Genomic DNA, 13,244 nt, shown 5'->3' on the forward strand with positions numbered 1-13,244 from the left:
CCTATAATTTAACATACAGCCTCATCAAAACAGCAACATCCAAAGGTGAAAAAATCATCATAAGAGTGATTTCATGACCCACCTGAGATTATTGAGTTCTTATGATTCGAAATCACATCCTAAATATATGATGGAAAAATATATGGACGATGTTAATATACATAAAATATATCAAGGTGGGCCATACACGGTTAGAATAACACCCATGAAGGAGTTATCTAAATAGTGAAATGGTACTATAAGGTCACCTCTTGGGAACTTCCCATGAGGTTAATCTATGTGCGCCCCACCACAATGTATGTAGAACATCAACACCATGCATTTGATGTGTCCCATTTAAGTCCAAAAATCAGTCGTATACAAAACTCAGGTGAGCCATAGCATCTAAAACTATGTGAAGACATCACTAAAACATATAAAAGCATTCAATTGGTGGGGCCCACATGAGTTTTGGATGTGTGTGAAACTTGGGTTGACTCCTTATCCAAGTGGGACACACGTATATAATGAATGGGCTGGATCTATGAACCACATCTAGGTGGGCCCAATAAATGATTATGAATGTTTTAATGGGAGGGTAACCCTCTCAACTATAGTATGTGGTGTGGCCCACCCAAGTCATGGATTGACTTTATTTTTAAGGTCGTGGCCACCATGGAATAGTGCATCTGACTGACGGGACAAATTCAAAGTTCAAGTGGACCCACCATAGAAAAGAGTGGGATAGTGACACCCACTATTGAAACCTTCTTAGGGCCCGCCATGTTTATTTGAGATCCAACCTGTTTATAAGTTAATACAGACATGGATGCAGTTGAAAATTGGTCTGACCCCTCATCCAAGTGGGACACACATAATGAGTGGGTTGGATATGTGAATCACATTTAGGCAGGCCCAATATATGATTATGAATGTTCTAAGGAAACCCCTCCATTATATTATGTGGTGTGGCCCACATTTAGGTTGATGTTTGTGTTTTCCCTTCATTCATATTTTTTTTTGATATTATGAACATGTTGGATGACAAATAAACATTATTGTGGGCCCAAGGAAGGTATCAACGGTGGAAATCATTATTCCACACCGTTTTGTGTGGCATGGTCCACTTGAATTATGGATTTACTGAAATTTTGGGATCAACCCACACCGTTCATCTATTTTTCGAGATCATTTTATAGAATTATCCAAAAAATGAATCATATCCAAAGATTAAATGGACCACATCATAAATAAGGGGAACGAATTGGCTCCTCCCCTACACCATCCAATGGCTTGTGGTTGGTGGTGTGTGGGCCCAACCATGATGTATTTTTACAAATACATTGATGAAGGGAAAAACTAAAATATCAACTTGATTCAAAACTTCAGTGGCCTCCCAAAAATTTTCAATGGTAGACGTTTAGTTTGTATTATTTTTTATGATGTGGTCCACTTCAGATTTTTATAGGCTTCATTTTTGAGCTCATGTAATAAAATTATATGTTAAAATGGATGGATGGAGTGGATAAAATGAAAAAATCATGGTGGGCCCCAAAGGATTTACTTAGTATGCTTGGGAACGGATTGGCTACTCCCCATACACTAGCCAATGGCTGGTGGTGGGTGCTTTGTGGCCCCCACCATGATGTATGTGTTTCATCCATGCCGTCCATATATTTTTACAGATAATTTTACAGTATGAGACCAAAAATGAGATATATCCAAATCTCAAGTGGACCACATTATAGGAAACAGTGTTGAATGAGCGTCGACCATTAAAAACATTTTGGCAGCCATAAAAGTTTTGGATCAAGCTAATTTTTGTTTTTTCCCTTCATCTGGTCCTGTATGACCAAATCAACAGATTGGGTGTCAAATAAACAGTACAGTGGGCCTTTGGAGGATTTTAATGGTGGATATCCAATCACTATTGTTCTCATGTGGTGTGGACCACCTGAGATTTATATTCCTCTAATTTTTGGTAGAAAGCTTTAAAATGATCTTTAAAAATAGATGAATGGAATGGATGAAACACATACATCATGGTAGGGCCCACAGAGCACCGACCAGCAGCTAGCCCAAATTTGGGCGCGCGCTCAAAACAGAGCCTGCGCGCCCTTCTCTGATCACTCGGCACGCTCCTCTCTCTCTCTCTCTCTCTCACCCCTGCCCTCCCTCGCCGCCCTCTTTCACTCTCGCGCATCCTCTCTCTCTCTCTCTCGGTCCTCTCTTCACCGCGCCCTCTCTCTGTTTCTCTGTCTCTCTCGGTGCTCTCTCTCTCTCATGCATCCACATGAGGTATCTCTCTCTCTCACTCTCTCTCTCTCAATCTCTCTCAATCTCAATACCGATTGAAACGATTTGGGGATTTAGGGATTTGGGGATTTAGGGATTTGGAGATTTAGGGATTTAGGGATTTGGGGATCTCTCAATCTCTCAATCTCAATACACGAGGTATCTACTCCTTTTCCTATTTGCTTTGAATTGTGTTGGAACTAAGAGATTCTTTAGATACATCTATTTAACCTTATTTTCATTTGTTCTATTTGACTGCAGGAGATGATATCCAAGCCTGAAATTGGACAATCACAAAGGTTTTATGCATGAAACAAAGCTAATTTTTCCCTTCCTATGTTGCTTTACTATTGATTCCAAGTAGCTTTTTCTTTCTTCTTTATATAGTTTTTATAATGATTTGTATTTTTTAAAAAGGTTTCTGGGATATTATGCTGATAAATATGGGTGGACCAGTATGATTTTTTTGAGGTTCTATATTTTTCTTTCTTTTGTTTATTTATTTGTTTATTTTTCTTGATATTAGTCCTAAACATATGCATTTCTAAATCTTGATTCTACACATCTCAGTTTGCTGGATTGAATAGTTCATCATTTCTTTGTAGGACTAATTTAGGAGTCGTTGGAGATGATAACTTGCTTAATGCGGTTTCCATTTTCTATGTCACCTCAAGCATAAAGTGGATGGGTTTCACTAATGATGCTGATCCAATACTGATTTGGAGGTTCATCCAAACGTGCCCTTCAACTGTGGCATTCTCCATCTGCTTCCTTGCTTCCCTTTTTTATTTTCTTTTTTGGAGTAGCAGCAACTTGCCTACTGATATTCCATCTCTTTTAAGGGTCTTACAAGGGGTATAGATAAGATTGACAAAATTCTACATGCCCATTTTTTTTTTTGGTGAAAATCAATTTGATTTTAGTAGATGTGTAGTTTTTTTTTCTTTTTGGAAAATCAGTGAAATTTGGGATGTTTTGAAGCAATTTTATGCATATTTTTCGATTTCGATGTTCATCAAATTTGGATTAAAAAAGGAGTATTATGTGGGTTTTTTCTATTATATGTAACAAAATCTCATTTGAGTGCTTTTGCATTTATCAGTTCTTCAAGTCTGTGTAATCATTTGATGTGAATCCATTTGGATTCTACTGTAATAATTTTTCTAATGTCAAGAAGGAAATCTCATATGGGTATCTCTCCTTTTGAACTTTCTTTGATTTGGTGATAATCAATGTGACTTTAGGATGATGTGTGGGCTGTTTTCAATTGTTTTGGGATGAAAAACCAATGAAATTTGGGATGTTCTTAAGCAGTTTAATGCATATTGGTTAAAAAATGAAGTGTTGTACAGATTTATTATAATTTTTTGTGGTTTAGATGATGGAATCTTGTGTGGGTGCTTTTGCATTTATCAATTCTTAAAATTTGTGGGATTACTTGATGTGAATCAATGGGAGTTTTTGATGATTAGTAGTTGCTTTTGGGTGTTCTTGGACTGAAACCAATGGAATTTGGGGCACTTTCAAGTTATTTGGACTTGGCATAATTAATGGAGTGTTGTACACATCATTTATGTTACATGTAAGCGAAGCTCATGCGGATACTTTTGCATTTGGCAGTTTTTGAAGTTTATGTGATCATGTTATATTAATTGATGGGAATTTAGGATGATGGGTACTTGTTTCCGGGATTTTTTTTTTAAGACCAAAATAAAGGGAACTTGGGATGTTCTCAAGCAATTTGATGCATATGTATTGACCCAGATGTTCTTCATACTTGGATTATCTAAAAAATGGAGTGGTCATGTAGATACTTTTCTGTTTATTAGTTTTTGAAGTTTGTGTTTATTTGATGAAAATCAATGGGAGTTGAGGATGCCGGGTACTTGTTTTCAGGTGTTTTGATTGGAACTAAGGTAATTAGAGGCTTTTTCTAGTTATCTGATGTACATTGATTGATTTTAATGTTTTTCATATTTTAATGATTGTATTTATATGCATGTGGTGTCCTCAGGTCTTACATGAACTAATTTATATTCATGTGGTGTCCGCGAATCTTACATGAACTAATACGACGCCCCAACTAGATTATGTGGAGTAAGAAAGAAGTTAGTTTTCTTCCCTTTACCATTGTTCTTTGATTGTTAATCCATGCAACGATTATTTTTTTATGCCATAGGTCTTGGCACTTGCTATTTTTCTTAGAATTTATTAGTTTAATAACCTAGCTATGTAAACTATTAGACTTTGTTTCATAAGCATAAATATGAATCACCTTCTTTCTTCTTTTTGCTAGGTGGCATCAAATTGTACCCTTTAGGATGATGTGTATGATTTCCTCCATTTGCTAAGCACCATTTCTAATGAAAAAGAAGTAAGCAATGAATGTCTAGGTGCAGATGCTGATGAAAGTAAGCAATGAAGAAGGCCGTTCAATCAGATCAATCTACTCCCTGGGGAGGTTGGAAATCAAATGATGTGTACAACAATTCAGGTATGGTTTGCACCAATTCAAGAGACTGTACATTAAAGGGTACAATTAGCTTAGCATACAAGTTGAGATTTTTCCATGTATGCTGATAGTTGCTTTGTTTCTTCAGGATACATTCCGTGGAAGGGTGTGTGAGTGTCCGCTGGTTCAGGAAGTGGAGTTTAAGGGAGATGTTTATAGCAGTTGTTAAGGTAAACCTCTCTCTCGCTCTCTAGGGTATATCTTATCTCTGTATCTCACACACACTTTCTTATAAAAGAAAGTGAGTTTTTAGGTTGTAGAAGGGTGTCCTATGTTATATGTAGGTACCTATGGTCTCCTATACATTTGTTGTATATGATTACTTGGAACTGAATGTGCAAGCCTTCATTACTAGCTATAGTTGCTAGATCCATCTATATGATGGATGAATGGAATGGTTTATATGAATGTAAAACTGTCATGATATGTTCGTGTGATGTCTGGACAGTCTCTGTAGGTATTTCACACCCTTTTATCATACTTATCTGCAAAATGCACTTATCCACAATGCCTTCAAATTGATTTTGATATATTCTTTGGTGACATCAAGATCTTATATATATGGCTTTTATCATTTATGCAAAACACGCTTATATATAGTGTTTTCAAATTGATTTTGAAACCCAACATTGTTTCAAGAAGAACCTTCATTTTATTTCATGAACAGAGGATGGACAAGTGATGAGCTTTTTTGTTGTATTAGAAAGAAAATTTGTTAGGAGATGTCTGAGTGAGGCACATGGCATAATTGTGAGGCAATCTCTCCATATGTCACATTGGTTATATATGAAAAGATCATCAACTATCTATCCTGTTTCAATCTAGAAAAAAAGAAGCAGTATTTGGTCTAACTGGATGTATCTGACTAATAAATTGAACCTTACTAATAAATTGGAAATTTTTTATTTAGTAAATGTTTTCTTGATTTTTTCTTATTCCTTATATTGTTTCTCAGTTATATTTGTGTTGGTTTCAGAGTACAGGTAGTAATAGAAAGTGTTGGTCGATTGTGGCTTATAGACAAAGGGATGAGTAACCAACAATACGAATATGGGAGGCCTTCTCCAGGTATCCAGATGCTTTTAGATATAATTATGTTGTTTTTAAATGTATTAGCTCGAAATTGATGGAGTAGACCCGGATGTGCGCCGGAGCTATCCGGATGTTGAGCGGGGGTCCCTAGAAGGTGGGAACCGCTGTTATGACCATGATAAAGCTGTCCATTTCCTATGGACAGTATTGGAGTGGCTTAGCCATTTGGACAGGCCATGTTTATGTATTTAATACAAATTGATCGAGCAGACCCGGATGTGCGTCGGAGCTATCCGGATGTTGAGCGGGGGTCCCTGGAAGGTGAGAACCGCTGTTATGACCATGATGAAGCTGTCCATTTTCTATGGACAGTATTGAGTGGCCTAACCATTTGGACAGGCCATGTTTATGTATTAACTCGAAATTGATGGAGCAGACCCGGATATGCGTCGGAGCTATCCGGAAGAGCGGGGTTCCCTGGAAAGAGGGAACCGCTATTATGACCATGATGAAGCTGTCCATTTTTTATGGACAGCATTGGAAGGGCCTGACAATTTGTGTCGGATGGCCATGTTTATATCTGTATTTGCAGGGACCATACCCTTAACCTAAACCAAAACCTATGACCTAAAACCTTAACCTATAACCTAAACCTCAACCTTAACCTAAACCTAAACCTAAACCTAAACCTATAGCCTAAACTCAAATCCCTAAACCTTAACCTATAACCTAACCTAAACCTATACTTATAACCTAAAACTATTCCCAAATCCCAAAACCTATAACCTAAACCTAAGCTTTCCCTAAACCTATAAGCTAAACTTAATTCCCTAAAGATAAACCTACACCTAATCTTAATCTCAACTCCCTAACCTAAACCTAAACATAAACTTGAAAACTCAAACTTAAACCCAATCCCGAACCTGAACCCGATTTCCTAAACCTAAACCATAACCCATTCTCAAATCCAAAAACCTATAACCTAAACCTAAACCAAAACCAAAACTTATAACCTAAATTCGAACTCATTCCTAAATCCCAAAACCTATAACTTAAACCAAAACCAAAACCTATAACTTAAACCCGAACCCATTCTCAAATCCCAAAACCTATAACCTAAACATAAACCTTAACCTAAACCTATAACCTATAACCAAAACCTATAACCTAAACCCGAACCCATTCTTAAATCCCAAAACCTATAACCTAAACCTAAACCTTAACCTAAACCTATAACCTATAACATAAATCAAAACCTAAACCTAAACCTAAAACCTAAACTTATAACCTATAACCTAAATCAAAACCACATTTCCCTAAACCTTAACCTAAACTTATAACCTATAACCTAAATCAAAACCAAAACCAAACCTAAACCTAAACCTAAACCTATAACCTAATGTATTCTCAAATCCCTAAACCTAAACCTACACCTAATCCTAATCTAAACTCCCTAACCTAAACCTAAACCTAAACTTGATAACCCAAACCTAAACCTGATCCTGAACCCAAACCCGGTTTCCTACACCTAAACCTTAACCTATTCTCAATTCTCTAAAGCTATAGCTTATAACCTAAACCGAAACTAAAACCTATACCTTAACCTAAACCTAAACCTAAACCTATAACCTATAACCTAAACATAAACCTATAACCTAAATGTATTCTCAAATCATTAAACCTAAATCTAAACCTGAACCTAAATCTTAACCTAAACCTATAACCTATAGCCTTAACCTAAACCTGTAACCTATAGCCTTAACCTAAACCTAAAACCTAAATGTATTATCAAATCCCTAAACCTAAACCTACACCTAATCTTAATCTCAACTCCCTCACCTAAACCTAAACCTAAACTTGAAAAGCAAAACTTAAAACCCGATCCCGAACCCGAACCCGATTTCCTAAACCTAAACCTTAACCTATTCTCAATTCCCTAAACTAATTGCTTATAACCTAAACCGAAAGCTAAACTTATACCTTAACCAAAACATATAACCTATAACGTAAATCAAAACCACCTTTCCCTAAACCTTAACCTAAACCTATAACCTATAACCTAAATCAAAACCAAAACCAAACCTAAACCTAAACCAAAACCTATAACCTAAACCTAAACCTATAACCTAAACCTAAACCTAAAACCTAATGTATTCTCAAATCCTCAAACCTAAACCTACACCTAATCCTAATCTAAACTCCCTAACCTAAACCTAAACCTAAACTTGATAACCCAAACCTAAACCCAATCCTAAACCCAAACCCGATTTCCTAAACCTAAACCTTAACCTATTCTCAATTCTCTAAACCTATAGCTTATAACCTAAACCGAAACCAAAACCTATACCTTAACCTAAACCTAAACCTAAACCTATAACCTATAACCTAAACATAAACCTAAAACCTAAATGTATTCTTAAATCCTTAAACCCAAATCTAAACCTTAACCTAAACCTATAACCTATAGCCTTAACCTAAACCTGTAACCTATAGCCTTAACCTAAACCTAAAACCTAAATGTATTCTCAAATCCCTAAACCTAAACCTACACCTAATCCTAATCTCAACTCCCTCACCTAAACCTAAACCTATACTTGAAAACCAAAACCTAAACCCGATCCCAAACCTGAACCCGATTTCCTAAACCTAAACCTTAACCTATTCTCAATTCCCTAAACCAATTGCTTATAACCTAAACCGAAAGCTAAACTTATACCTTAACCTAAACCTATAACCTATAACCTAAATCAAAACCACCTTTCCCTAAACCTTAACCTAAACCTATAATCTATAACCTAAATCAAAACCAAAACCAAACCTAAACCTAAACCTAAACCTATAACCTATAACCTAAACCTAAACTTAAAACCTAATGTATTCTCAAATCCCTAAACCTAAACCTACACCTAATCCTAATCTAAACTCCCTAACCTTAACCTAAACCTAAACTTGATAACCCAAACCTAAACCCGATCCTGAACCCAAACCCGATTTCCTAAACCTAAACCTTAACCTATTCTCAATTCCCTAAACCTATTGCTTATAACCTAAACCGAAACCAAAACCTATACCTTAACCTAAACCTAAACCTAAACCTATAACCTATAACCTAAATATAAACCTAAAACCTAAATGTATTCTCAAATCCTTAAACCTAAATCTAAACCTTAACCTAAACCTATAACCTATAGCCTTAACCTAAACCTGTAACCTATAGCCTTAACCTAAACCTAAAACCTAAATGTATTCTCAAATCCCTAAACCTAAACCTACACCTAATCTTAATCTCAACTCCCTCACCTAAACCTAAACCTAAACCCGATCCCAAACCCGAACCCGATTTCCTAAACCTAAACCTTAACCTATTCTCAATTCCCTAAACCAATTGCGTATAACCTAAACCGAAAGCTAAACTTATACCTTAACCTAAACCTATAACCTATAACCTAAATCAAAACCACCTTTCCCTAAACCTAAACCTTAATCTAAACCTATAACCTATAACCTAAATCAAAACCAAAACCAAACCTAAACCTAAACCTAAACCTATAACCTATAACCTAAACCTAAACCTAAAACCTAATGTATTCTCAAATCTCCAAACCTAAACCTACACCTAATCCTAATCTAAACTCCTTAACCTAAACCTAAACCTAAACTTGATAACCCAAACCTAAACCCGATCCTGAACCCAAACCCGATTTCCTAAACCTAAACATTAACCTATTCTCAATTCTCTAAACCTATAGCTTATAACCTAAACCGAAACCGAAATCTATACCTTAACCTAAACCTAAACCTAAACCTATAACCTATAACCTAAACATAAACCTAAAACCTAAATGTATTCTCAAATCCTTAAACCTAAATCTAAACTTGAACCTAAACCTTAACCTAAACCTATAACATATAGCCTTAACATAAACCTGTAACCTATAGCCTTAACCTAAACCTATAACCTAAATGTATTCTCAAATCCCTAAACCTAAACCTACACCTAATTCTAATCTCAACTCCCTCACCTAAACCTAAACCTAAATTTGAAAACCAAAACCTAAACCCGATACCGAACCCGAACCCGAACCCGATTTCCTAAACCTAAACCTTAACCTATTCTCAATTCCCTAAACCAATTGCTTATAACCTAAACCGAAAGCTAAACTTATACCTTAACCTAAACATATAACCTATAACCTAAATTAAAACCACCTTTCCCTAAACCTTAACCTAAACCTATAATATATAACCTAAATCAAAACCAAAACCAAACCTAAACCTAAACCTAAACCTATAACCTATAACCTAAACCTAAACTTAAAACCTAATGTATTCTCAAATCCCTAAACCTAAACCTACACCTAATCCTAATCTAAACTCCCTAACCTAAACCTAAACCTAAACTTGATAACCCAAACCTAAACCTAATCCTGAACCCAAACCCGATTTCCTAAACCTAAACCTTAACCTATTCTCAATTCCCTAAACCTATTGCTTATAACCTAAACCGAAACCAAAACCTATACCTTAACCTAAACCTAAACCTAAACCTATAACCTATAACCTAAACATAAACCTAAAACCTAAATGTATTCTTAAATCCTTAAACCTAAATCTAAACCTTAACCTAAACCTATAACATATAGCCTTAACCTAAACTCGTAACCTATAGCCTTAACCTAAACCTAAAACCTAAATGTATTCTCAAATCCCTAAACCTAAACCTACACCTAATCCTAATCTCAACTCCCTCACCTAAACCTAAACCTATACTTGAAAACCAAAACCTAAACCCGATCCCAAACCTGAACCCGATTTCCTAAACCTAAACCTTAACCTATTCTCAATTCCCTAAACCAATTGCTTATAACCTAAACCGAAAGCTAAACTTATACCTTAACCTAAACCTATAACCTATAACCTAAATCAAAACCACCTTTCCCTAAACCTAAACCTTAATCTAAACCTATAACCTATAACCTAAATCAAAACCAAAACCAAACCTAAACCTAAACCTAAACCTATAACCTATAACCTAAACCTAAACCTAAAACCTAATGTATTCTCAAATCTCCAAACCTAAACCTACACCTAATCCTAATCTAAACTCCTTAACCTAAACCTAAACCTAAACTTGATAACCCAAACCTAAACCCGATCCTGAACCCAAACCCGATTTCCTAAACCTAAACATTAACCTATTCTCAATTCTCTAAACCTATAGCTTATAACCTAAACCGAAACCGAAATCTATACCTTAACCTAAACCTAAACCTAAACCTATAACCTATAACCTAAACATAAACCTAAAACCTAAATGTATTCTCAAATCCTTAAACCTAAATCTAAACCTGAACCTAAACCTTAACCTAAACCTATAACCTATAGCCTTAACATAAACCTGTAACCTATAGCCTTAACCTAAACCTATAACCTAAATGTATTCTCAAATCCCTAAACCTAAACCTACACCTAATTCTAATCTCAACTCCCTCACCTAAACCTAAACCTAAATTTGAAAACCCAATCCCGAATCCGAACCCGAATTCCTAAACCTAAACCTTAACCTATTCTCAATTCCCTAAACCAATTGCTTATAACCTAAACCGAAAGCTAAACTTATACCTTAACCTAAACATATAACCTATAACCTAAATTAAAACCACCTTTCCCTAAACCTTAACCTAAACCTATAATATATAACCTAAATCAAAACCAAAACCAAACCTAAACCTAAACCTAAACCTATAACCTATAACCTAAACCTAAACTTAAAACCTAATGTATTCTCAAATCCCTAAACCTAAACCTACACCTAATCCTAATCTAAACTCCCTAACCTAAACCTAAACCTAAACTTGATAACCCAAACCTAAACCTAATCCTGAACCCAAACCCGATTTCCTAAACCTAAACCTTAACCTATTCTCAATTCCCTAAACCTATTGCTTATAACCTAAACCGAAACCAAAACCTATACCTTAACCTAAACCTAAACCTAAACCTATAACCTATAACCTAAACATAAACCTAAAACCTAAATGTATTCTTAAATCCTTAAACCTAAATCTAAACCTTAACCTAAACCTATAACCTATAGCCTTAACCTAAACCTGTAACCTATAGCCTTAACCTAAACCTAAAACCTAAATGTATTCTCAAATCCCTAAACCTAAACCTACACCTAATCCTAATCTCAACTCCCTCACCTAAACCTAAACCTATACTTGAAAACCAAAACCTAAACCCGATCCCGAACCTGAACCCGATTTCCTAAACCTAAACCTTAACCTATTCTCAATTCCCTAAACCAATTGCTTATAACCTAAACCGAAAGCTAAACTTATACCTTAACCTAAACCTATAACCTATAACCTAAACATAACCTAAAACCTAAATGTATTCTCAAATCCCTAAACCTAAACATACACCTAATCCTAATTTCGACTCCCTAACCTAAACCTAAACCTAAACTTGAAAACTCAAACCTAAACCCGATTCCGAACCCGAACTCGATTTCCTAAACCTAAACCTTAACCTATTCTCAATTTCCTAAACCTATAGCTTATAACCTAAACCTTAACCTAAACCTTAACCTAAACTTATAACCTATAGCATAAACCTAAACCTAAAGCTAAACCTAAACCTGTAACCTATAACCTAAACCTAAACCTAAAACCTAAATGTATTCTCAAATCCTTAAACCTAAACCTAAACCTTAACCTAAACCTATAACCTATAGCCTTAACCTAAACCTATAACATATAACCTAAACATAAACCTAAAACTTAAGTGTATTCTCAAATCTCTAAACCTAAACCTACACCTAATCCTAATCTCAACTCCCTAACCTAAACCTAAACCTAAACTTGAAAACCAAAACCTAAACCCGATCCCGAACCCGAACCCGATTTCCTAAACCTAAACCTTAACCTATTCTCAATTCCTTAAACCAATTGCTTATAACATAAACCAAAACCTAAACTTATACCTTAACCTAAACCTATAACCTATAACCTAAACATAAACCTAAAACCTAAATGTATTCTCAAATCCCTAAACCTAAACCTACACCTAATCCTAATCTCAACTCCCTAACCTAAACCTAAACCTAAACTTGAAAACTCAAACCTAAACCCGAACCCGAACCCGAACCTGATTTTCTAAACCTAAACCTTAACCTATTCTCAATTCCCTAAACCTATAGCTTATAACCTAAACTTAAACCTAAACCGTAACCTAAACCTATAACCTATAGCATAAACCTAAACCTGTAACCTATAACCTAAACCTAAACCCAAAACCTAAATGTATTCTCAAATCCTTAAACCTAAATCTAAACCTTAACCTAAACCTTAACCTAAACCTATAACCTATAGCCTTAACCTAAACTTGTAACCTATAACCTAAATATAAACCTAAAACCTAA

This window comes from Magnolia sinica, chromosome 12 (genome assembly GCF_029962835.1).
Source record: "Magnolia sinica isolate HGM2019 chromosome 12, MsV1, whole genome shotgun sequence".
NCBI classification, from domain to species: Eukaryota; Viridiplantae; Streptophyta; class Magnoliopsida; order Magnoliales; family Magnoliaceae; genus Magnolia; species Magnolia sinica.